This window comes from Pelodiscus sinensis, chromosome 24 (genome assembly GCF_052426305.1).
Source record: "Pelodiscus sinensis isolate ZL-2025 chromosome 24, ASM5242630v1, whole genome shotgun sequence".
NCBI classification, from domain to species: domain Eukaryota; kingdom Metazoa; phylum Chordata; order Testudines; family Trionychidae; genus Pelodiscus; species Pelodiscus sinensis.
Genome location: NC_143075.1, coordinates 10356 through 32370, shown reverse-complemented (window position 1 = coordinate 32370; position 22015 = coordinate 10356). Strand labels below are relative to the sequence as shown.

Sequence of the window (22015 nt, the reverse complement as noted above, 5' to 3'; positions counted from 1 at the left end):
GGTACACGGAGAAATCCGCCTCCTGAGAATCAGACCTCCCAGGGGAGGTGCACTGAGCATCCTTCCCCTCTCTCTGAGCTGAGGTTTGCCGGCCAGCCCCTGCCTCTGGGGCAGCCTGCCCTTCCTCCCGCCCCAGCCAGTTAACCCTAGAAAGTCCCCGGTCCTGGGACATGGTGCACTGAGCCCTCTTGTGGCCTTTTTGCCCACAGCGCTGGCAAGTTAGGCTTTGGGCTGTCTCTGTCCAGGGCCTGGCTGGTTCTCTGGGGCGCAGACGACCTGTTCCTTGGTCTCGCCCCGTAGTTGACTCCCTCCGTCGCTCAGCCGAGATCCGGTCTCTGTGCAGTTCCCTTTCTCTCCGGGACTCCCGTTCACACCCGGACCGGCTCTCCGTGAACTCATCCGCCAGTCTCCCGGCCTCCTGGGGGTTCTCTGGTCTCCGGTCCTTGAGCCACAGCCTCAGTTTGGGTGGGCACGCTTCATAGAACTGCTCCATCATGACCAGCTTGAGCAGCTCCTCTGGGGTCTGGGCTCCGACTCCAGACACCCACTTGCGGCAGTATTGCGACAGGCGGGAGGCCAGATCCACATAGGTCTCCCGTGGCCCTTTCTGTACCCCCCGGAACTTCTTCCTGTACATCTCGGGGATCAGCCCGAACTTGTGCAGCAGGGCCTCCTTGACTCGGTTGTAATCCCCTGGCTGTAGGTCCTCCAGCTGACTGAGCACTCCGGCCGCCTCCTGGTTCAGTGCGGGGACGAGCTCCTGCAGCCAGTCAGCTGGGGGGACCCGTTGCAGTCCACAGGCCCTCTCAAAGGCACTGAGGAACCCGTCTATGTCGCCCATGTCCTTCAATTGGGCCACCATGAGCCTCTCCAAGCGTCTGGCAGTCCTGGGACCTTGGGGCCCATCCGCACTTGGCGCAGCCGGGGCCCCGCCGGTTCTCCGCTCTGCCATGGCCAGCTCATGCTGTCGCTGCCTCTCTCGATCTTGGCGCTCCTTCTCTCGGTCCTGGCGGTCCCTCTCTCGGTCCTGTCCTTCCAATTCCTTGATCCGCAGCTGGATCTCCAGCCGCCGCAGCTCCGCTGGGCTGGCCCCTGCCCTAGATGGGCTATTACTTGCAGGCCTCCCGGGAGACGCTGTCTCATCTCTCCGTTGGGTTCCAGCGCTCATCCCCCTCTCTGAGCCTGACACACTCTCAGGGGGGGTCTGGCTGCTTCCCCTGGGGACAAGATCCTGGCCCTGTGGCTGGTCATTCTCTTCCAGCTGGGCAATCAGCTGGGCCTTGGTTGCTTTCTGCACAGGCAAGCCCCTCTCTCTGCACAGCCCCACCAGCTCTGCCTTCAAGAGTTGGGCATAGGCCATCTGCCCGCTGGTCCCCTCGGTGCAGACTCACCAGTCTAGTGCTGCAGCGCCCCACGATTCCCAGGAACCGCTTCGCTCTGTCTCCAGCACGCCTGGCTCCAGGGCTCTTGCTTCTACAGCGCCTTGTCGCTCGCCGCTGGAAGCTCCATCCACGGGGTGCAGTGCATCCCACTTCTGACACCAGTGTGACGGCGCGTTGGGGGTTCCCCGTCTCCTGCACCCCGAAATGGCACAAACAGACTGCACCAGCCAGTGGAATTGAGGGTGGCTTATTGCTCCTCCAGCACAGCGCAGCACAGATGTAATCTGGTTACAGGAACTGGGCTAGGATGCCTCAGGCCCCCTTGAGATGGGGGAGACTGGGCCCCTAAACTCCAGCCCCTTCCCCTAGGCTCTACTCCATGCTCCTTCTTCTCTGCCTTCCAGCCAGCAACTCACTAACTAACTTCCAGCCCTGCCCCCCAGCCAGGGCAGCATCCACCTTCCTTTGTTCCTCTCCATGGGGGGTGTCTGGCCACTGGTTCAACAAGTTTGGCATTACCTCTGCCTAGTGAGGCTTTCCCTGCTGGGTCTTGCTCCAGACAGCAGGGGTCACCACAGCCCAGCAAGTACCCCCACTACGTCACAGAATCTCCAAGGGTTAAGGGCTCAGGAGCCAACGGGAATTCTGCAGGTACGCCAGTCGCGCAAGGGAGAGCGGTGATGCGTCATGGCTGACTGACTCAGTTTTCTTGTAGAGGGCCCGATACATAGGCGAGACGGGGGGAAAGGGCTAAAGGATAGAATTCCCACAGCCACAGACCTTAGTGAGTGAGAGCTAACGCTGGGCTTTTTCGGCCACCCTTGCAGAGGAATCAGTGCGTGGCCGTGGGCTGAGAAGATAGCGTCCGAGATGGACTTGAGCTGCCTGGACGTGATTCTCGGAACACGGGAAGGGTCCTCAGCGTTCGGCCTTCCCATGGCTCTGTGTGAGTAAGAGGTGCGTGCTTTGAAATCTTCAAGCGTCCTGGCAGTATGTTTCTTCTGAGGCAGAGAGCTTTCTGCTGGGGCACGGAGCCTGGTGGCTTAGGGATTGGTGAAGGGGCAGTAGGCGGTTCAAGAGAGCGTGGATAGAGATTCAAGGCCTCCTTTCACTCCCCGTTCCTGTAGTGGCAGCGGGAGGGGGTGGCCGACGGTGGGAGGCTGCGGTGCGATGGTGGGAGGAGAAGCGATGCCGCGTCCTTGCGGACTGAAACGCTAAGTTGTTTGTTTGTTTTTTCCCCTCTGCTGTGTTCGGTAGCGAGCGATAAGAAGTCAACCCTCCCGGTGTCCTCCCGTCTGGGGATGGAACGGAAACGAGAACAGGGAGCTCGGGAGCTTGGTCGAAGCGAGGCGAGAACCGTCCGGCTGGGAGCGGAGCAGCCATCGCTTACCGGGAGATAAGTGTCGGGTGTGGAAATCTCTTGGCTTACGGCCCACTCGGGTCTAGGAAGGGAAGTCACGTTTGCTTAGACAGCGAGTCCGAGCGGAGGTTCCCGAGGTGCTTCCTTGGTAGTGGGAGAAACAGGGCTTCCGTTTGTCAGGGGTGCTGGTTTCTCTGGAACACGGTGTCCTTCTCAGCAGACGCTTGGCTCGAGGAGGAAGACGCAAGGTGGTAAGGTTTCTGACTGCCTCTTATGTGTTTCTCTCTTGTTGCTCTCTCGTATTGGCCAATACGTTCTGTCTGTCTGTTTCTGTCTGTGTCTTTGTCCTTGCTCTGCTTCTGCCGTGTCCTTGTACAGCACACTTGCAGGCATTCCAGGTGAGAATCTCCAAGGGTTAAGGGCTCAGGAGCCAACGGGAATTCTGCAGGTACGCCAGTCGCGCAAGGGAGAGCGGTGATGCGTCATGGCTGACTGACTCAGTTTTCTTGTAGAGGGCCCGATACATAGGCGAGACGGGGGGAAAGGGCTAAAGGATAGAATTCCCACAGCCACAGTCCTTAGTGAGTGAGAGCTCACGCTGGGCTTTTTTGGCCACCCTTGCAGAGGAATCAGTGCGTGGCCGTGGGCGGAGAAGAAATCGTCCGAGATGGACTTGAGCTGCCTGGACGTGATTCTCGGAACACGTGAAGGGTCCTCAGCGTTCGGCCTTCCCATGGCTCTGTGTGAGTAAGAGGTGCGTGGTTTGAAATCTTCAAGCGTCCTGGCAGTATGTTTCTTCTGAGGCAGAGAGCTTCCTGCTGGGGCACGGAGCCTGGTGAAGGGGGGGTAGGCGGTTCAACAGAGCGTGGATAGAGATTCAAGGCCTCCGTTCTCTCCACGTTCCTGGAGTGGCAGCGGGAGGGGGTGGCCGATGGTGGGAGGAGAAGCGTTGCCGCGTCCTTGCGGACTGAAAAGCTAAGTTGTTTGTTTGTTTTTTCCCCTCTGCTCTGTTCGGTAGCTAGCGATAAGAAGTCCACCCTTCCGGTGTCCTCCCGTCTGGGGATGGAACGGAAACGAGAACAGGGAGCTCGGGAGCTTGGTCGAAGCGAGGCGAGAACCGTCCGGCCGGGAGCGGAGCAGCCATCGCTGACAGGGAGATAAGTGTCGGGTCTGGAAATCTCTCGGCTTATGGCCCACTCGGGTCTAGGAAGGGATGTCATGTTCGCTTAGACAGCATCCCTCCATTCATGTTTCCATCAGCCCCTCTTTTTCCTGCCTAGAACACTCCCCATCCCACACTCTATCCCTATCCCTACCTTTCCCCCATCTATAGGACCCTTCAGCCCTGTTTCTTCCCTTCCCAACCCACAGTCCCTCCCCCCACAATCCCATCCCACCTGCCATGTGACCCCCATCACTACCTTCCCCCCAGCCCTCCTTCCGCAGGTAAGGACTCCCTCAACCACTCTCCTCTTCCTCCTCAACAAGCCCCCATCCCATGCCATCCCACACTCCAGACCCTTCCAATCCATGCTCCCATCCATTGGGTCCCACCCCCCTTCTCTTCCTTTCTACACCCACATCCCATGGCAACCTGCACTCCTAACGCTGCCCTTCCTCCATCCATGCCTACACCCATACACGGTATGCGTGCTTTATTTTGTTTTGATAAACAACAGCAATCTCTCAACTGTAAAAGCTAGATTTTAATAAAACAAATGTAGTTTGTGTAATTTCTAACAGCAGGAGGGGAGCGGGAGAAGTTGTGCGTATGTTACTCCTCATTGAGGGGATGGGCAAACGTATGAGCTTACATTGTAGTGATTTCTCTCCCTCGTCAGATAATATTATTTTGGGTGTACTTTCCGGAGGGGAACTGCAATTGAGTGCTGGACGATTTTCTAGCTAAGCCTTACCGTAGAGAGCTGTTTGCAGACTCTGTGTTTCTACACTTGGTGCGTCCCAACCTGCGCGGGCTCCCAGAGGCCAGAGAGCCTAAGTCAGCAAAACAGGGAGAGGCTAGTGGAGCAAGTAGTCTCAGTGAAATCCCAGCACATCCGGTGGCATCCCAGAAGGAGGACCAAACCCATCAGAAGCTGGGCCTTTGAGAAAAGGTCTCTCCATGTACTGGGTAAGCTTGGAGGCCTCTCAAGGCGTACCTGCTCCCGGCAGTGCACTTAGTCCGTTACAGAAATGCTAACAGTGACAGTCGGTGAATGGGATGTTAGCGTATAGTCGTGTATACGATTAACTGATAAGCCTGGGCTTATCGGTTAATCCTGACAACTACACACGCTTCCCTCCCCCTTGCTGTCTCTAATACAGAGTCAGCAAGGGCTGGGCGGAGGTGAGAGCCTGTGCACGTGGGGAGCTGGCTTTTAAGTCATCGCCCCTGAAGCACCAGATTCCGCGGAGCTACGTGCTCCGTATCCATCGGTGCACTTCTGATACTGATAAGAACATAAGAATGGCTATACTGGGTCAGACCAAAAGGCCATCTAGCCCAGTAGCCTGTCTGCCAACAGTGGCCAGTGCCAGATGCCCCAGAGGGGGTGGACCGAAGACAATGATCAAGCAATTTGTCTCCTGCTATCCATCTCCAGCCTTTGACAAAGAGAGGCCAGAGGCACCATTTCTTCCTTCCCCCAGGCTAATAGCCTTTTATGGACGTAACCTCCATGAATTTATCTAGTTTTTTTTTTAAAACTCTGTTATAGTCCTAGCCTTCACAGCATCCTCTGGCAAGGAATTCCACAGGTTGACTATGTGCTGTGAGAAGAACTACTTTCGCTTATTAGTTTTAAGCCTGCTACCCATTCATTTCATTTGGGGTCCTCTAGTTCTTATATTATGGGAACAAGTAAAGAACTTTTCTATATTCACCTTCTCCACACCACTCATGATTTTATAGACCTCTGTCATATCCCCCTCAGTCTCCTCTTTTCTAAGCTGAAAAGTCCTAGTCTCTTTAGCTTCTCTTCATATGCGACCTGTTCCAAACCCCTAATCATTGTAGTTGCCCTTTTCTGAACCCTTTCCAAAGCCAAAATATCTTTTTTGAGGTGAGGAGACCACATCTGTACACAGTACTGAAGATATGGCGTACCATAGTTTTATACTTCATTTTAGTTGCCCTTTTCTGAACCTTTTCTAATGCCAAAGTACAGTATCTTTTTGAGGTGAGGAGACCACATATAGTACGCCCACATCTTGAACACTTTGTACAGAAGTTTTATATAGGGGCATTAAGGAAGTCTTCATCTTATTTTCTATCCCTTTTTTAATAATTACTAGCATCCTATTTGCTTTTTTGACCGCATACTGCATTTTCAGAGAACTATCCACGATAACTCCAAGATATCTTTCCTGATTAGTTGTAGCTAAATTGGCCCTCATCATATGGTATGTATAGTTGGGGTTATTTTTTCCAATGTGCGTTACTTTATACTTATCCACATCAAATTTCATTTGCTATTTTGTTGCCCAATCACTACATTTGGTGAGATCTTTTTGAAGTTAAACAGTTACACAATTGCTTTTGTCCTTAAGTCCGAGCAGTGGGTGGTAGGGAGTGGCCTCAAAGGAAGAGGAAAGCAGAGGCTGTGGTCTTTTGTCTGGGTGTCACGTTAGTGGATTTTAAGGGGAGCAGCCAGATCACTGCTGCACCAATTGGGGGGAGGTGTTTGCCCCAAAGTCTATACAAAGGGGGCCATGCGAGATGTCAAATGAAAGTCATGTTCTACTGATTCTGTATATGCTACTCATGTACTTGTATGATATCTGTGTGTGGAGTTATGAATATGGAGTCTGTGCTGATATTGGCCTGCACTGCCTGTTGTAAAGGAGGATTGTCCGTTGAATGAGTATGCTAATTAGCACTGGTCCAGGGATAATGGCTCTCAAGGTGCCCAATACACACCTGAGGACTGTGTCTGGGAACATGCAACCCAGCCAGGGCAAAATGGCTGCTGACATATGAAACAGAGCTAAGTCATTCGACCATGTGACCTGCTCCACTTGGAAGGTACCGGGGAGATATACAAGTGCCATGAGGCGGACTCCATCTTGTTTTCAATTCTGCTACTGATCCTAGATGCAGCCTTGCAAGGAACAGAGAGCCGAGGAGGATTGCTGACCCATCCTGACATAGGATGAACACCAGAGACCTTTAAGATAGCAGTTATAACATCTCTGCTGAGAGCCTGCATCGAGAACTCGGTGACTGGTGCATGTAATGTATTTGCCTTAACAACCTTACTCTCATGCTTTTCTTTCTTCTATTAATAAACCTTTAGATTTCAGATTCTAAAGGATTGGCCCAGCGTGATCTTGTGGGTAAGATCCAGAGTGTAAAGTGACCGGGGATTTGTGGCTGGTTCTTTGGGACCAGAAAGACCCGTTCGGGGAAGGTGAGATTGGGTTCTACAACCCCCTCACCTGTGTGCAGGCCTGGGGCTAATTGTGGTACAGGGAGAGCTGGGGTGTCTGAGGGGTTTTGCTCGTGAGGCTTCTGGCTGGCCAGATTGGCAGCTAAAGCACTCAGTGTGACCGGTTTATGGCCTATTTGGGAAAGGCTTCCAGTCTGGGGCTGTAAGGAGCCCCGAGTTTTGAGCAATTCGCCCTGAGCGGACGCCCTCAGCTGTGCCAAGACCTGGCCCGGTCCGTCACAGCCACCTCCCAGCTCACCTCAACCCTCACCCTACCTTCTCCCCATTCATCTTTCAACACATAAGGACCCCCTCACCCACCCTCCTCTTCCTCCCTAACGGCCCCCAGCCCAACACGCTCTTGATCCTTCCAGTCCACCCGTCCATCCAGTGGATCCCTCAACCCCTCTTTTCTCTTCCTTTTAACACCCCCAGCCCATGGCAATGTGCACTCCTAACCCTGCCCTTTCTCCACCCATAAGGCCAAGGGCACCATTGTTTGAGGGGGGTAGGTGCCCTTGGTCCTATGGGTGTAGAATTGGGTAGAGAAATGGGGTAGGAGGGCAGTAGCCCCCCTCCTGAGTTTGAAACCCTGGATTTCATACATGAGGTGTGCTTAAAGCTCATGTCCTAACTCCAGAGGCAGTTCTTAAATGCAACAGAGTTTGAGCTGATGCGGCTTTGCCTTTGGGGCATGGACTTTATTATGCTTAAATCACCCCGCCCCTCTCGTTCTTTATAACAAATGGACGGACATTCAAGCAGTTGAAGTATTGTTAGATCCTCATAAAAACATTGCTGGGTACTCCCCGTAAAAGATGGGGGGGGGGTAACCCACTGTGGCACAACAAATGCAGGAGCAGGGGCCTGCAAAAGTACCCCAAAACCTGATCTCTCCAGGCTTTGGTACAAAAACTTCCCCCCAAAATCCTAAAACCCAAATTTTAGGGAATATCCACTGCCATCACCCAAGTAGTCCAAGAAAACTAGGGATGAGATCACTTAGGAAACCTCCTCCCTAAAACCTCAGGGGTACCTCAAGCTCTTTTTCCCCTCAGAGCTTGAAAAAGAAAAGAGAAAAACAAGCTGCAGTCTGTGTTAGCTGTCTCCCAGCCAGTCAGACAGAGTGCTTACAGATAAAACTAGGACACCAAAATAAAAAGTTTTTCTTTTCTAATTAACCTGCTATAGGTTTATTATCAAAACAATACTACCATTGCAAGTATAGTTAAGGTAGCTAGATGGCAAGGGCCAACAATTTGTATACTCAGAGGCTGTGTCTATACTGGCCACTTATTCCGGAAAATCAGCCGCTTTTCTGGAATAACTTGCCAGCTGTCTACACTGGCCACTTGCTTTTCCGGAAAAGCACTGACGATCTCATGTCAGTGTTCTTGCGGAAAACTATGCTGCTCCCATTTGGGCAAAAGTCCTTTTGCGCAAAACTTTTGCGCAAAAGGGCCAGTATAGACAGCTCAGCTTTGTTTTCCGCAAAAAAGCCCCGATCGCGAAAATGGCGATCAGGCCTTTTTTGCGGAAAAGCACGTCTAGATTGGCATGGATGCTTTTCCGCAAAAAACGCTTTTGCGAAAAAGCGTCCGTGCCAATCTAGACGCGCTTTTCCGAAAATGCTTTTAACGGAAAACTTTTCCGTTAAAACCATTTCTGGAAAATCATGCCAGTCTAGACGTAGCCAGAGACAATTCTGTGGGTTAGAAAGCTTCAAAGAGGAAAAAAAAACACTTTTAACATCAATTTGAAATTCCTAAACCATAAAACAATTAAAAACCTGATAGATTAATTAAACTTTGCCCTACTTACATATTGTGAAAAGACTTTTCTTAGAGAGAGCAAGACAGCCTCGCAGCTCCCTGTTACCTGGAAGAACCCACTCTGCCTCAGACAGAGGAGGAAAAAGTTAAAAATTGCTTTGTTCCCAGTTTGAAATCCCTACCTGTATTGTTATTGGCTGACCAAATATCTGGCTAGGATAACCCCTTAACCACGAGGACTGACCAGCAGCCTGGTGGCTATGACGGGGAGAGTAGGAATGAGTGTTATGCTTTTGGGATCTGCATTTGGACCACTGCTATTAAACGTCTCACAAATGTTCTTGAAAAAGGAGAGACTAAAGGGATAAATAGTGACTAAATCAAAGTTGATAGGCACTTCCCCATTCCTCCTTTGAAAAGTACAAGAGCCCAGCAGGGACTCTTGTGCATTTCAAAGTAGTGGAGCTTGGGTTCAGCTGGGGACTCTGAGTCCCCCACTGATCCCAGGCTCCATGGCGTGCTGCATGCCATGAGGAGCCCCAGGTCATGCCGTGTGGAACCTGGGGCCAGCTGGGGAAATGCTACGCAGAGCTGGGGATCAGCTGGGGAGTTCTCAGCTGACCCCGGGGTCCATGGCTGCCCCTTTAAACGTGTGGAGGTGGCTTTTCAAAGGGGCAGCTGCCGCAGAGCTGCCACTTAGAAAGCTGGGGCAGGGGGGAAGGAGTACTTCAATCTCAGAGAGGCAGCAAGGTGTGGGGAATCGACTAGCTGACTAGTCAACAGACAACTATCCCATAAGCATTTGCTTATGGGGATAGACTCGTCTTTAACATCCCTAATCCAAAGCTGGTAGGAATGAGTTAAAAAGGGGTCTCACAAAACTGGACGTTTGGGCAACACAAGAGCATATGAATCCGTGTTAGCCAACACAACAGAAAAAAGAGAGGAAGTGGCATGTGAGGTGTGTTTGCATTCTTACTGGCTTGGACTTGAGCGCATGGAAGATGAGTGTGTCTCTTGGCATAATCCTGATGTCAGTGGGGAGCTACAGCCAACTGACCCGTTGGTGTTCAGTCTGTGTCTTATAGCGGAACAGCCATGTTGTAGAAAGGGTTGGAGAGAGAGGGAGGTACTGGACGGTCTCATGCAGCTGTAGCATTTTTGGCAGTGATACTTCTTCCATGGGTTATTTGCTGTTCTTGCAGAGGCCTGCTGTAGGCAATCGGAGCCACTCTGGAGATCCAGCTAGATGAGGGGCATCTGCCTGAAGTGAGTCTGAGTCACCTGTTGTTCCTATTGACAGTGGAGCTGAGGAGCTCTCTCGTGACGGTGTAGGAGCTGGTGTATGTTTTGTGAAATTATCTTCAGCCAGTGTCTGTGCAGCGAGGTGCCTCCTTGCGAGTAGAGAGATGCTTGTGATTTCCATGGGACGGATCCTGGGGAAGGCAGAGCTCTGCCTGTGGCTGGTAATTGTCTGGGATTGTCCTTTCCTCTCCGTAAGTAGCTGCACGTGGGTCGCTGCCCTTCAAATACAGCGATGTGGAGGGAGGGACGACAAACTACAGAGCATCTGTCCGTGTAATCACTGGACATCATCACATTGTTCTCCAGTATTCTGGGTAGGGTGTGGGTATAGTGGACTGAGGGTGTGGTGAAGTGGAGATGGTCATAGTTTCTTATAAATTATGAGCATTTTAGGACCTGGATAGGCTGGAGAGGAATAAAGAAGGGGTCTCCAGTGACCAGCAGTTAGGTGATGCACATGTTTATGTCTGTGTTTTGACCACTAGTGGTGGTCGAGTTTACAAGTCTCCTCTCATTCTCTTTTCAGTTCTCAGTGGCATTGGATTCATGAAAGAATGGCTGACTTGTGGCAGAGACTAAAGCCTTGAGCCCATCACTAGGGCTGGAAGCCAGCTAGTGCAATGCAGACTAAGAGCAAATGGAAATTTGCAGTTTTCCTTCAGTACTTAGTTAGGCAGTTATACCTTGAATCTTTTAAAATTATTTTGAACAATGTCTACACTGCACACTTATGTCAGAATAAGCTAACTACTTTGAAATAGAACATCCAAACTACAGGGAAGCCTTGAAATTAGTCTGAGTCAGGCTCCCCTAATGTTGACGTACTACATTGATTTAGAGTCTCAGGAAGCACTGGGAAGTAATTACTTTGAATGACTCTGGGGAGTAGTTATTTCTAAATAAGAACAGCTGAGCATATATACTGAAGACATTTCAAAATAACAATTTCTACATGAGGGTTATTCCTCATCACAAACAGGAGTCATTAGCCTGTTATTTCATAACTCCTAACTGCCTAGCGTAAAAATGCTGCAACAGCATTGACACTCGATGGCCACTTTTGGCAATGCATGCACAATTCTGTAATGGAGCAACTCTGACACTCGGGGTGTGTCTAGACTACAGGGATTGTTCGAAAAATCTGTACCTGCGTCTAGACAGCCGCCGCGTTCTGTTGACAGTAAATCAACAGAATGCGGCGGTTTTGTTGACAGCGGTAAATCTCATTTTATGTTTTACGAGGAATAACACTATTTTTGACAGAGATCTGTCAAAATAAGGGAAGTGTGGATGCGGGGAAGATTTTTTGTCGAAAATAAAGGCCTCCGGGTAGAAGCCCTGGTGGACACTCCTGCCAGACCTTTCATCTCTATTGTTCCTGCCCAGACAACTTTGGGCACCGGGGAGGGAACATCAGGTGAGTGCTGTGAGGGTCCATCACACACAGGGCAGGGGAGGCGGGAGCAAAGTGGATGGTGCAGTACTGTGACATGTCATGCTGATCACATCCTGGGGGGAGGGGGACACACACATGGCTGACCTCAGGGAGGGACGTCTGACCTCAGGGAGGGATGTCTTACCCCTGCACCCGCATGGCTGCGAGGAACCACCTGCTCCTACAGACACTGATGCCAGGTACAGGCAGGGGTTTGGGACCCTGGGAATTGCCACACAGCTTCAGGCTTCTTAGCAACCTGCGGGAACCCCAACTGTGGCCTGGCACTTGTCTGTGCTGCTTGGCCATGGGGAGGGGGGCAGGATGGTGGCCTGCACACTGTCTGGGCTTCAGGGAGGCTGTGGCTGCTGCTCAGGGCATACCACTCCTTGCTGAGACCACATGAGCATCTGCTGATCCTAGAGGACAGGCACTGACTGCTGAGGAGGGCATGCTGTCTCTCAGGGAAAGTGTGAGCATGCATGACTGATGACTTTTCCCTCTTGTCCTCCACATCCAGCCCAGCTGTCCAGGAGGGTGGGGGGGCCACACCTCTCCCACCTCCCAGACGGCTGCAGGGAACCCATCGGCACTGGCGCACGTATTTGGACCTGGTGCGTCAGCACATCTCGGCCCTGCAAGGGATGCAGGAGACCTGTAATCAGAGGATGCAGGCAGAGACAGAGAGGTGCAGTCGCTTGCTGGACGAGTTTGTGCAGCAGCTGTGGGAGAAAAACTCCAATTGTGTCTAAGGAGGGACTGTGCAGGAAATCAAAACTCTCTAACAGAAAACTGCTGTAAGGGTTAAAAGTTTTCCAGGCCTCTCTCCCTGTAACAGAGAGAAATCATCTTAACTCTAATCAAGACCCTTACAATGCCTATCTCAACTTCATGGAGACTCCTAGTCTGTCACAAATTGTTGTGTAAACTCTTATCTTTGTCACAGTTTGCCTTGTAGACTCCTCACTCAGGTTCTCATGTGCCTTTGTACTGTAAAACTTACTTCTAGCACAGCTGGTGTGAACAGAAATGTCTTAGAGTACTTCTGCTGAGACTTTGATATGTTAAAGAAAACAATCAACAACTAAACTGTCTGAACACACTGTATAAAGGATCCCGGAAACTCTCTCTCAGGGCTGCTGCTGCTCTCACTCTGGTAGCTGTCAGCCTGCATGCATAATAAAATTTTCCTTTTGGATTTCTCTCCTGCCTCACTGCTTTGACCTCCAGCCTCGGACCCTTCTGGGGACTCTGTACCCCAGGGGAGCGAGATTTCCTCAACACAGCGCACTGCTATTTGCACTGCTATCCGGGAGGCCATAGCCTTCCCCGGTCCTGTGTCTGTTCCTGCTCCTCCTGCTCAGCCTGCCCTCCCCCCCCACCCCTCCCCTCACCCTCCGATGCTCCTTCACCCGCTGCCATCCCAGACTCAGGTACAGCCGCACCTCCTGCCCAGCCCCAGCCCGCACGCGCAGCCATCTCCAAGCAGGCCTCCGCAGCGAGGGTGGCAGGGGCTCGTCATCCAGGTGGCACCCTCAGCCCTGAGCCTCCCCCCTCCCTTCCAGCTTGACATCCCCCTTCCTACCTGTGAGAGTCAGTAAGGGAAGCACTTTACTTTGTTAACAAACAATTTATTTTTGGGACTGGTTTGTGGCCTGTTTGGGAAGGTCACCAGTCTGGGGACTGTAAGGAGCCCCTAGTTTGAGCAATTCACCCAGAGCGGACGCCGTCAGCTGTAACCAGACCTGGCCCGGTCTGTCACAGCCTGTCTTTGTTCTCAGTGTGAATGTGGGGCTGGGAGGGGCTTTGGACGGGGGGGGAAGGCACTGGAGGCATCCGGCAATCCCACATTTGGAAGGCCCTGGGGAAACTCATTGGGCTCCTTGGGAGAATCACTCCCTCAGGGCTTCCTGAATGCGCAATCCCAGCTGGAGGGCTTGCCAGATGGCAGCTGTCCGGGGCTGCTCAAAGTGCCTCCCCTCCACAGCAGCTCGTGTCCCCCACGCTGGGAGGAAGGCCGCCTCTTTTCTCTCCACTAGGTTGTGCAGCACACAGCATGCAGCAACCACATCGGGGATGTTGTGTTCCCCCATGTCCAGCTGAGCGAGAAGGCATATAAACCTGCCCTTCAGACGGCCAAAGGCGCACTCTACCTCCAAGCAAGCCCAATTCAGGCGAGAGTTAAAGAGGTCCCTGCTCGCATCCAGGTGTCCAGTGAATGGCTTCATGAGCCAGGTCATAAGGGGGTTCGCCGTGTCAGTCACAATGCATGTAGGTATCTGAACATCCCTGACTGCATAGTTTCACTCCAGAAAGAATGACCCAGCCTGCAGGCTGCGGTACAGGTATGAGTTCCGGAAGATGCGGGCATTGCGTGCCTGGCCTGACCACCCGACGCAAATGTCTGTGAATTCTCCCCAACACAGTGAAAAGCAGAAAAAAACCCTGAACCTGAAAATAAACTGCTGTGGTGTCCGAGGAAGCAGGGCAACCAGAGCAAGCACTGCAGCAGCTTTGCTTTCCCTCCAGGAGGTAGGCAAGCCAAAAGCAGGAGCAGAGCAACGGCTGTCCGGGGGATCCCTTTAAGCACATGTCTCTGCAAAGGGCATGCAGCAACACCTGGAAATAAAGGCTGCCCCCATGCCCTGCCAGAAGCACTTCTGGGTGCCTTTTTTTTTTTTTGAAAGAGCATCTGGCAGTCTGGACGCTCTTTTTCGAAAAAGCTGATAGCATGATGCGGAGCAAAAAAATTGATCTAGAAGCTTTTTCAACAGAGGCTTTTTCGAAAAATTACTTTAGAAAAGGCCTCTGTTGAAAACGGCGTGTAGTTTAGACGCACCATCGGCAGCCATTTGCTGATAGACAGGCACAAATCTCTAAGGGTGTGTCTCCACTACAAAGTTAATTCGAACAAACAGCCATTAGTTGGAATTAACTTTAATAGCGGCTATACAAACAAACCGCTAGTTTGAATTTAAATCGAACTAGCGGAACGCTTAATTTGAACTAGGCGTTACTCCTCGTAGAGTGAGGTTTACCTAGTTCGAATTAAGTAGTTCGAATTAAGGGCTGTGTAGCTACTTAATTCGAACTAGTTGGAGGCTAGCCCTTCCCAGGTTGCCCTGGTGGCCACTCTGGGCCAAACCAGGGAAACTTTTCTGCCCCCCTCCCGGCCCCGGAGCCCTTAAAGGGCCACGGTCTGGCTACAGTGCTTGTGCCAGTTGCAATCCTGCCAGCACCCAGCCAGCAGACCCTGCACCTGTCACGGCATGAGCCAGCCACTGGCTGCCACCCAGCCCTCTGCCTCTTCCCAGGACCAGGCTGATGGCTCCCAGGAGCCTGCCTGGGGCTGCAAGAGGCGGGCGCCCGCCTGATCTAGTGCAGAGATTGTGGACCTCGTCAAGGTTCGGGGGAGGCCTCCAACATCCACGATCTCCACACTAGGCACAGGAATATGGCCATCTAGGGCAGGATAGCTGCCAGCCTGGCCACCAAAGGTCACATGTGAGCCCATGAGCAGGTTTTCATGAAAATCAAGTTGGTCCAGTGAGATTCCCGGCCCTGAGCTTAGAACATAAAAACGGCCATACTGGGTCAGACCAAAGGTCCATCTAGCTAAGTAGCTTGTCTGCCGACAGAGGACAGCACCAGGTACCCGAAGGGGATGGACCTAAGACAATGACCAAACGATTTGTCTCGTGCCATCCATCTCCAGCCTTCCACAAACAGAGGCCAGGGACACCGTTCCTACTCCATGGACCCAACCTCCCTGAATTTATCTAACTTCTCGTTAAACTCTGTTATAGTTCTAGCCTTCACAGCCTCCTGGGGCAAGGAGTTCCACAGGTTGACTATGTGCTGTGAGAAGAACTACTTTCGCTTATTAGTTTTAAGCCTGCTACCCATTCATTTCATTTGGGGTCCTCTAGTCCTTCTATTATGAGAACTAATGAAGAAGTTTTCTTTATTCACCCTCTCCATACCACTCATGATTTTATAGACGTCTATCATATCCCCCTCAGTCTCCTCTTTTCTAAGCTGAAAAGTCCCAGTCTCTTTAGCCTTTCTTCATATGGGACCTGTTCCAAACCCCTAATCATTGTAGTTGCCCTTTTCTGAACCCTTTCCAAAGCCAAAATGTCTTTTTTGAGGTGAGGAGACCACATCTGTACACAGTATTGAAGATATGGTGTACCATAGTTTTATACTTCCCCTCCTCCTTCTTCCCCTGGCTTCCCCCTTCCAGCTCCCTCCTCCCAGGTTTCCACCTCCCCTCTCCCACCCTCTCTCCCACCACCTTTTCCCAGTCTCCCCAGAGGTTAATCCCCACCCCTCAGTTTTCAAAAATATAAACTCTCTTTATTTAACAACACACGTGTCATTTATTTTTTAAATCAGGAAGGGGGCTAGGGAAGGGTAAGTGGAAGGAGGTTAGGGAGGAATGGGGCATGAGCCCCCGATGGGGAGGACTGGGGTGGCTCTGCGGGCTCCTCGGGGTGGAAGCTCTCCTGCAGGGTCTCCTGGATCCTGACAGCCTCCCAATTGATCCCCTTGTATGGCAGCCTGCGGCAAGTGCAGCCGGGCTGATGGCCAAGTGCTTTGATGTGCCTCCAAGACAGGACTGCTTTGCTGTCCCTCATTGAGGTAGACAAGCAAGTGGGGAACCCTGAGAACTGTCTGTCCGGGGTGGGGGTCGGGTTCCTTTAAGCAGAACCCTCGGCTAGCAGCTCCACACTCTAAGTCCTAACCTGATGCCCTGCAGGCACTGGTTCTGGCCAGCCTTAACTTCGGTTCAGGGTCCACTCAATGTGGATACGCTATTTCGAATTAGCAAAATGCTAATTCGAATTAGTTTTTAGGTCTAGATGCAGTAATTTGAATTAGCTTAGTTCGAATTAACTAATTTGAATTAAGTTAGTTCCAATTAGTGCTGCAGTGTAGACATACCCTAAGGGTGTGTCTACACTGTACCATTTTTCTGGAATAAGGGACATTATTCTGGCAGAACAACAGTAGCATCCACACAGCAATTGCGTTATTTCAAAAGAAAATTGAAACAATGGAGGGCTTATTCCTCACGGAATGAGGTTTACCAGTGTCGGAAAAACGCCTCTTCTGAAAAAGCTTTTTCAGCAGTGGGTGAGCGAGTGAACGCTCCACTGCTGCTATGTCAAAATAGCACCTCATTCTAAAGTTAGTCCTTTCCAGTGCATCCTGGGGCGCTAAATCGAGATAGAGCGTCCACACTACCGGGACGCCTCAAAATTAGTCTGAGATAAGCTCCCCTAATGTAGATGTGCTATTTCCAAAATCAGCTTTTACAGAAGCTATCTTCCAGAATAGCTTTCTCCGAACGAAACTTGCGGTGAAGACAAGCCTGCAGTGTAAACATACCCTAAGGGTATATTTCAAAAAGCACTTAGCGATTTCAAACTAAAGCTCCACACTGATTGGATGCAGAATTGCATTTAAGGCCACTCAGAACCACTTCAGGCAGGGCTTCGGGTCAGCAATTACTTCTGGGAGCTGCTGCTTGAGGCTATCTGAGACCCTTTCACCTGGCAGGGCAGGCTCGTGGGCCCATCCCACCCACCCTGGGAGCGGCCAAACAGCCAACATAGACCCCCCCAGGGATGGAGCTGGCTCCCACATTAGGAAGGCAGGAGAAGGGACCCACTGAAGGCAGGGAGACAGAGTGGGATCTCCAGTGAACTCAGGGATAGGGCAGGGATTTGTCTGGGGAGCACAGAATGGTGGGCTTGATCCCACCCCCCTCTGCCCACACCATTAGTGGCTGGGCAGACAACACCATCTGCCTCAGGGATGGGCCTAGGTCATGTGTTAGAGAAGCGGGATAAGGGACCCTCTGAAGGTAGCAAAGGATACCCCCCCTCCCCTGTACAACCATTTCTCGGGTGCTTCTCCTTTCCCTGGAGGGACAGCAAAGCCTTAGCTCTGACTGCTCCGGTTGCCTTTGTGGACACCTCAGCTTGCCAGTCGTGGAGCTAGAGCTGCCTCTGGGCACTTGACGGCCCTTAGCTATCGTGCTGCAGTTTCTACAGGCTGCCGTCCTGGCCATGCAGGAACGCAACCACCAGCTGATTGTCCGGGAGCGCAGCTCTTCCAGCTGCACCACACTGTGCACCGCCGCTTCTTGCGCTGGAGACTAGTTCTGACTGGTGGGACTGGCTTGACATGGAGCTCTGGGATGACCAACAGCGGCTCCAGAATTTCTGCACAAGGAAGGAGACCTTCCTGGAGCTGTGTTCCTGGCTCTCCCCTGCCCTCACACGACGGGACACGCATGTGACCCACATTCCCCTCTGGAGAAGCGGGTCACCATTGCCGTGTGGAAGGTCACCACGCCGGACAGCTACCGATGTGTCGGGAATCAGTTTGGTGTGGAAAAGTTGACCGTCAGGGCCCACGTCATGCAGGCGTGGCGCTCTCCAGCTAAGGTCCTGGAAGGGGTGTGTGAAGTGCTGGAATGGGGAATCCTAGGGAAAGGGTGGTTGGGGGTGATGGAGAAGCCCCTTTCCCAGGCAATTTTTCAGTCCCACCGTCACACAGCCCTGCCAGGGATAGGCTATGTAGGGGGTGGCTCCTGATATGTGTGGGCAGGGAAGAGGTGGGCTGGGGGACCTGCACAGGGCTCAGGCACCCCAGTGATTCTCTGTTTGTTGGTCTCCTGCTATAGGTGGTGCGGTGTGATGGGGAGCCCCCAACCCTGCACCCCCATCCACAGCCAGATGTGTCTCTTGGCCAGCCAGTAGAGTTAAAGAGTTTATTTCTTTTCAGCGACACAGCATAGCATAAGAGAGATGTTAACACAGGAGCAAGGACAGACAGCTTTATTCCTCTCGAGGGGAAGGGGCTTCACTCCCTTTCTTGGTCTAAAACATCCTCACTCCACCTAGCCCAGCCGAGACTAACTCAACTCCCAGGCCCTACCCCCCCCAGCCTGATGGCCGACCCCGCCTCTCTTCTTTTGTCTCACCCTCTGGGAACAGCCTTGTTATCTGCTCAGGCTGAGACTTAGGTGTCTGGGGCCAATACACATGAGGGAATCACACATAACAACACAGCCAGGAGGGAACACTGGGTTACAAAGTAGACAGCACCTGCACTATGTCACATGCGGGCCATCGACACCATCCACCTCAGCAACACGGAACCGTGTGGTAGTGATATTACTGACTGCACCCACATCCCTGCCCAAGCGCCGACTACCAGGCATCTATGTATATAAACCACGAGGTTACTTCTCCATGGTCCCACAGGCCCTCTCAACCACCGTGGGCAGTTTACCGACATTTTCTTAGGCTAGTCGAGGAAGACACGTGACGCTTACATCTTCTGCGACTCCAGAGTCTTCCAGAAGCTGGAGGCAGGCAGTTTATTCCCTGACCTCATCATCAGGGTGGGGGATGTGTACATGCAACTGTGCATTGTGGGGGATGTGACCTACACTCTGTTGCCCTGGCTCACGAAGCTTTACACCGGACACCTTGACCCTAGCAAGGAATGCTTCAATTCCCGGCTTGGCCGGGCCCACCCTGTAGTGGAGGGTGCCTTTGGGTGTCTCAAGGTGAGGTAAATATATGGAGCTATACCTATTTATAGCTCCATATATTTATTTATATTAATCTCATAGACCTGGAACGGACCTTGATAGGTCACTGAATCCAGTCCCCTGCCCTCGTGGCAGGACCAAGTACCATCCCTGACAGATTTGCCCCAAATCCCTAAATGGCGTCCTCAAGGATTGAATTCACAATCCTGGGTTTAGCAGATCAATGCTCAAACCAGTGAGCTATTCCTCCCCCCATAGGTTGAGATGTCTTGTCACCCGGCTGGATGTTGGGGAATGGAACATTCCCCCAAGTTGTGGCCAGTGTTCTGCGCTCCACAATATTTGTGATCCGAAGGGGGAGGTGTTCCTCCTGGGCAGAGGGGGGGGGGGGGGAGCAAAGGCAGGCCAGGTCAGCAGGCCCTTTGAACAGCTGCGCACAGCTGCCATCCAGGAGGCTCATCAGGTGGGGGTGTACATCCGGGAGGCCCTGAGGGAAAGTTTCTCACAAGGACCCCAGTGACACGCTCCCCAGGACCTCCCCACTAGGGGCCTGTGCCTTGCCCCTCTTTGCCTTTCCTCTCAATCCTCCCCCTGCTCCCCTGCAGAGACAATAAAACTGACATTGACCCCAAATAAAAAACACACCCAGTTTATTGTTTCCAAAAAACAAAGTAACTGGAGAGGGGCTGGGGAAAGAATCTGGGAGAGGAAAGTGGGTGGAGGGAGAACCTTTGAGGGTGAAGGAGGGGTAAAGAGAGTCTCAGAGTTCTACAGAGTACTTGAAATAAGATACACAATTAAAATACACAATTTGTATAGCTCAATCTCAATGGTATTTCAAAATGGCTTATTTCATCATTTGGCGCTGTCTATGTGATGCCAAATTTCAAAATAAGGTGCTCTAAGAAAACGTCCCTTTCGCCTCATAGAATGATATTTACAGGGACTTTGGAATAATGAATAAAAAAACCCCAAGTTTGCTGTGAAGATGAGGGATTGATATTTTGGGATTCTTGGGTATATGGAAATAGCCAAACATTACAGCTACACTGCACTGCTATGTTCACACTGGGGAATTAAGGTATTTTGGGTATTTTCAAATAAAGTATTTGAAAATATTTTTCAAAATAGTGTGTTCCCACAACAGGGAAGCATCAAAATTTGTGAGAGGTAGGCGCCCTTAGTAAGGACATGCTACTTTGACTCAAAGTATGTCTACACTACACACTTATTTTGGCAAGTTATATTCTGAAATAGATGTTTTAGAATATGCTATTTTGAAATAGCATTTCCCCATTACAGAGAAGCCTTGTAATTACGCTGAGGCAGGATGTGCTACCTTGATTTAGAGCCCCAGGAAACACTAGAGCATAATTACTTTAATGGCCCTAGGAAGGAGCTATTTGTAAATAGCGACAGTGGAGCATACACAATCTAGAAATAGCAATTTCAACAATGGCATTATTCTGGAACAATAAACTGTCGTGTCACAAAAAATAAAAAGCCTGTTATTCTGAAATACGTTCAAAATAACGGGCTTCCCCTCTGGATGCTCACGTTACCACTTTTCTAAAGTGATGTCTTATAGACGTGCTGTTAGTTACTCCCCAGTGCTTCCTGGGACTCCATTTTGAGTGACTGTGGGGAGTACTTACTCTGTTATACAGCACAAGCCTTACATTGAAATAATCTTTTTTATTGGGAAATAAGATCATCTGAGCATATACACTGAATCCATGTCAATTTAAAACAGGAAATATTATTAGGGTAGAAATGCCCCATTCCGAAATACCTGCCCTTAGCAGAGCAACAGTGACACTCGGTGGTCATTGCCGGTAATGCACGTGTAATTCTGTAGCGCCTCCACAGTGCCACTCGGTGGTCATTGCCGGTAATGCACGTATAATTCTGTAGCGCCTCCACAGTGCCACTCGGTGGTTATTGCCGGTAATGCACGTGTAATTCCGTAGCGCCTCCACAGTGCCACTCGGTGGTCATTGCCGGTAATGCACGTGTAATTCCGTAGCGCCTCCACAGTGCCACTCGGTGGTCATTGCCGGTAATGCACGTATAATTCTGCAGCGCCTCCACAGTGACACTCGGTGGTCATTGCAGGTAATGCACGTATAATTCTGCAGCGCCTCCACAGTGACACTCGGTGGCCATTTGCGGTATTGCGGGCACAATTCTCTAAGGCTGTGTCTAGACTGTGTACATTGGCACAAGAGGGCTTTTTCCCAAGCGGGAACATCACTGTTCTTGCGCAAGAACATGGACAATCGTCAGTGTTCTTGTGCAAATTCTCGCAGCCAGTTTAGACAGCTGCCAAGATTTTGTGCAAAAGCAGCCACTTTTGTGCAAAATCTTGCCAGTCTAGATGGACCTTTAGGCTACGTCTAGACTGGCATGATTGTACAGAAATGCTTTTAATGGAAAAATTTTCCGTTAAAGGCACTTTCAGAACAGAACATCTAGATTGGCAAGAATGCTTTTATGCAAAAAGTGCTTTTGTGGAAAAGCATCTGTCCCAATCTAGATGCGCTTTTCTGCAAAGAAGCCCCAATTGCCATTTTTGTGTTCGGTGCTCTTTTGCGGAAAACAAATCTGAGCTGTCTTCACTGGCGCTTTTGCTCAAAAGGGAGCAGAATAGTATTTCTGCAAGAAGCACTGATTTCTTACAGTAGGAAGTCAGTGCTTTTGTGGAAATTCAAGCGGCCAGTATAGACAGCTGGCAAGTTTTTCTGGAAAAGCGGCTGATTTT

At 51.2% G+C, this 22015-nt stretch overlaps 1 long non-coding RNA gene across 3 annotated transcripts; it reads left to right on the top strand.

Annotated features, from left to right (window-relative positions):
- The first annotated feature begins 2637 nt into the window (after positions 1–2637).
- Positions 2638–12884, top strand: LOC142825719 (uncharacterized). 3 transcript variants are annotated; one of them, XR_016347799.1, is made up of 6 exons: positions 2643–3496; positions 3761–3910; positions 6836–6973; positions 10147–10407; positions 10773–11663; positions 12202–12884. It is a non-coding gene; the product is annotated as an uncharacterized LOC142825719 (long non-coding RNA). The 3 variants fall into 3 exon arrangements; XR_012900074.2 differs by having other exon boundaries at positions 2638–3496; positions 10147–11663; XR_016347798.1 differs by lacking the exons at positions 2643–3496; positions 3761–3910 and adding an exon at positions 3919–4873 and having other exon boundaries at positions 10147–11663.
- Positions 12885–22015: the final 9131 nt, after the last annotated feature.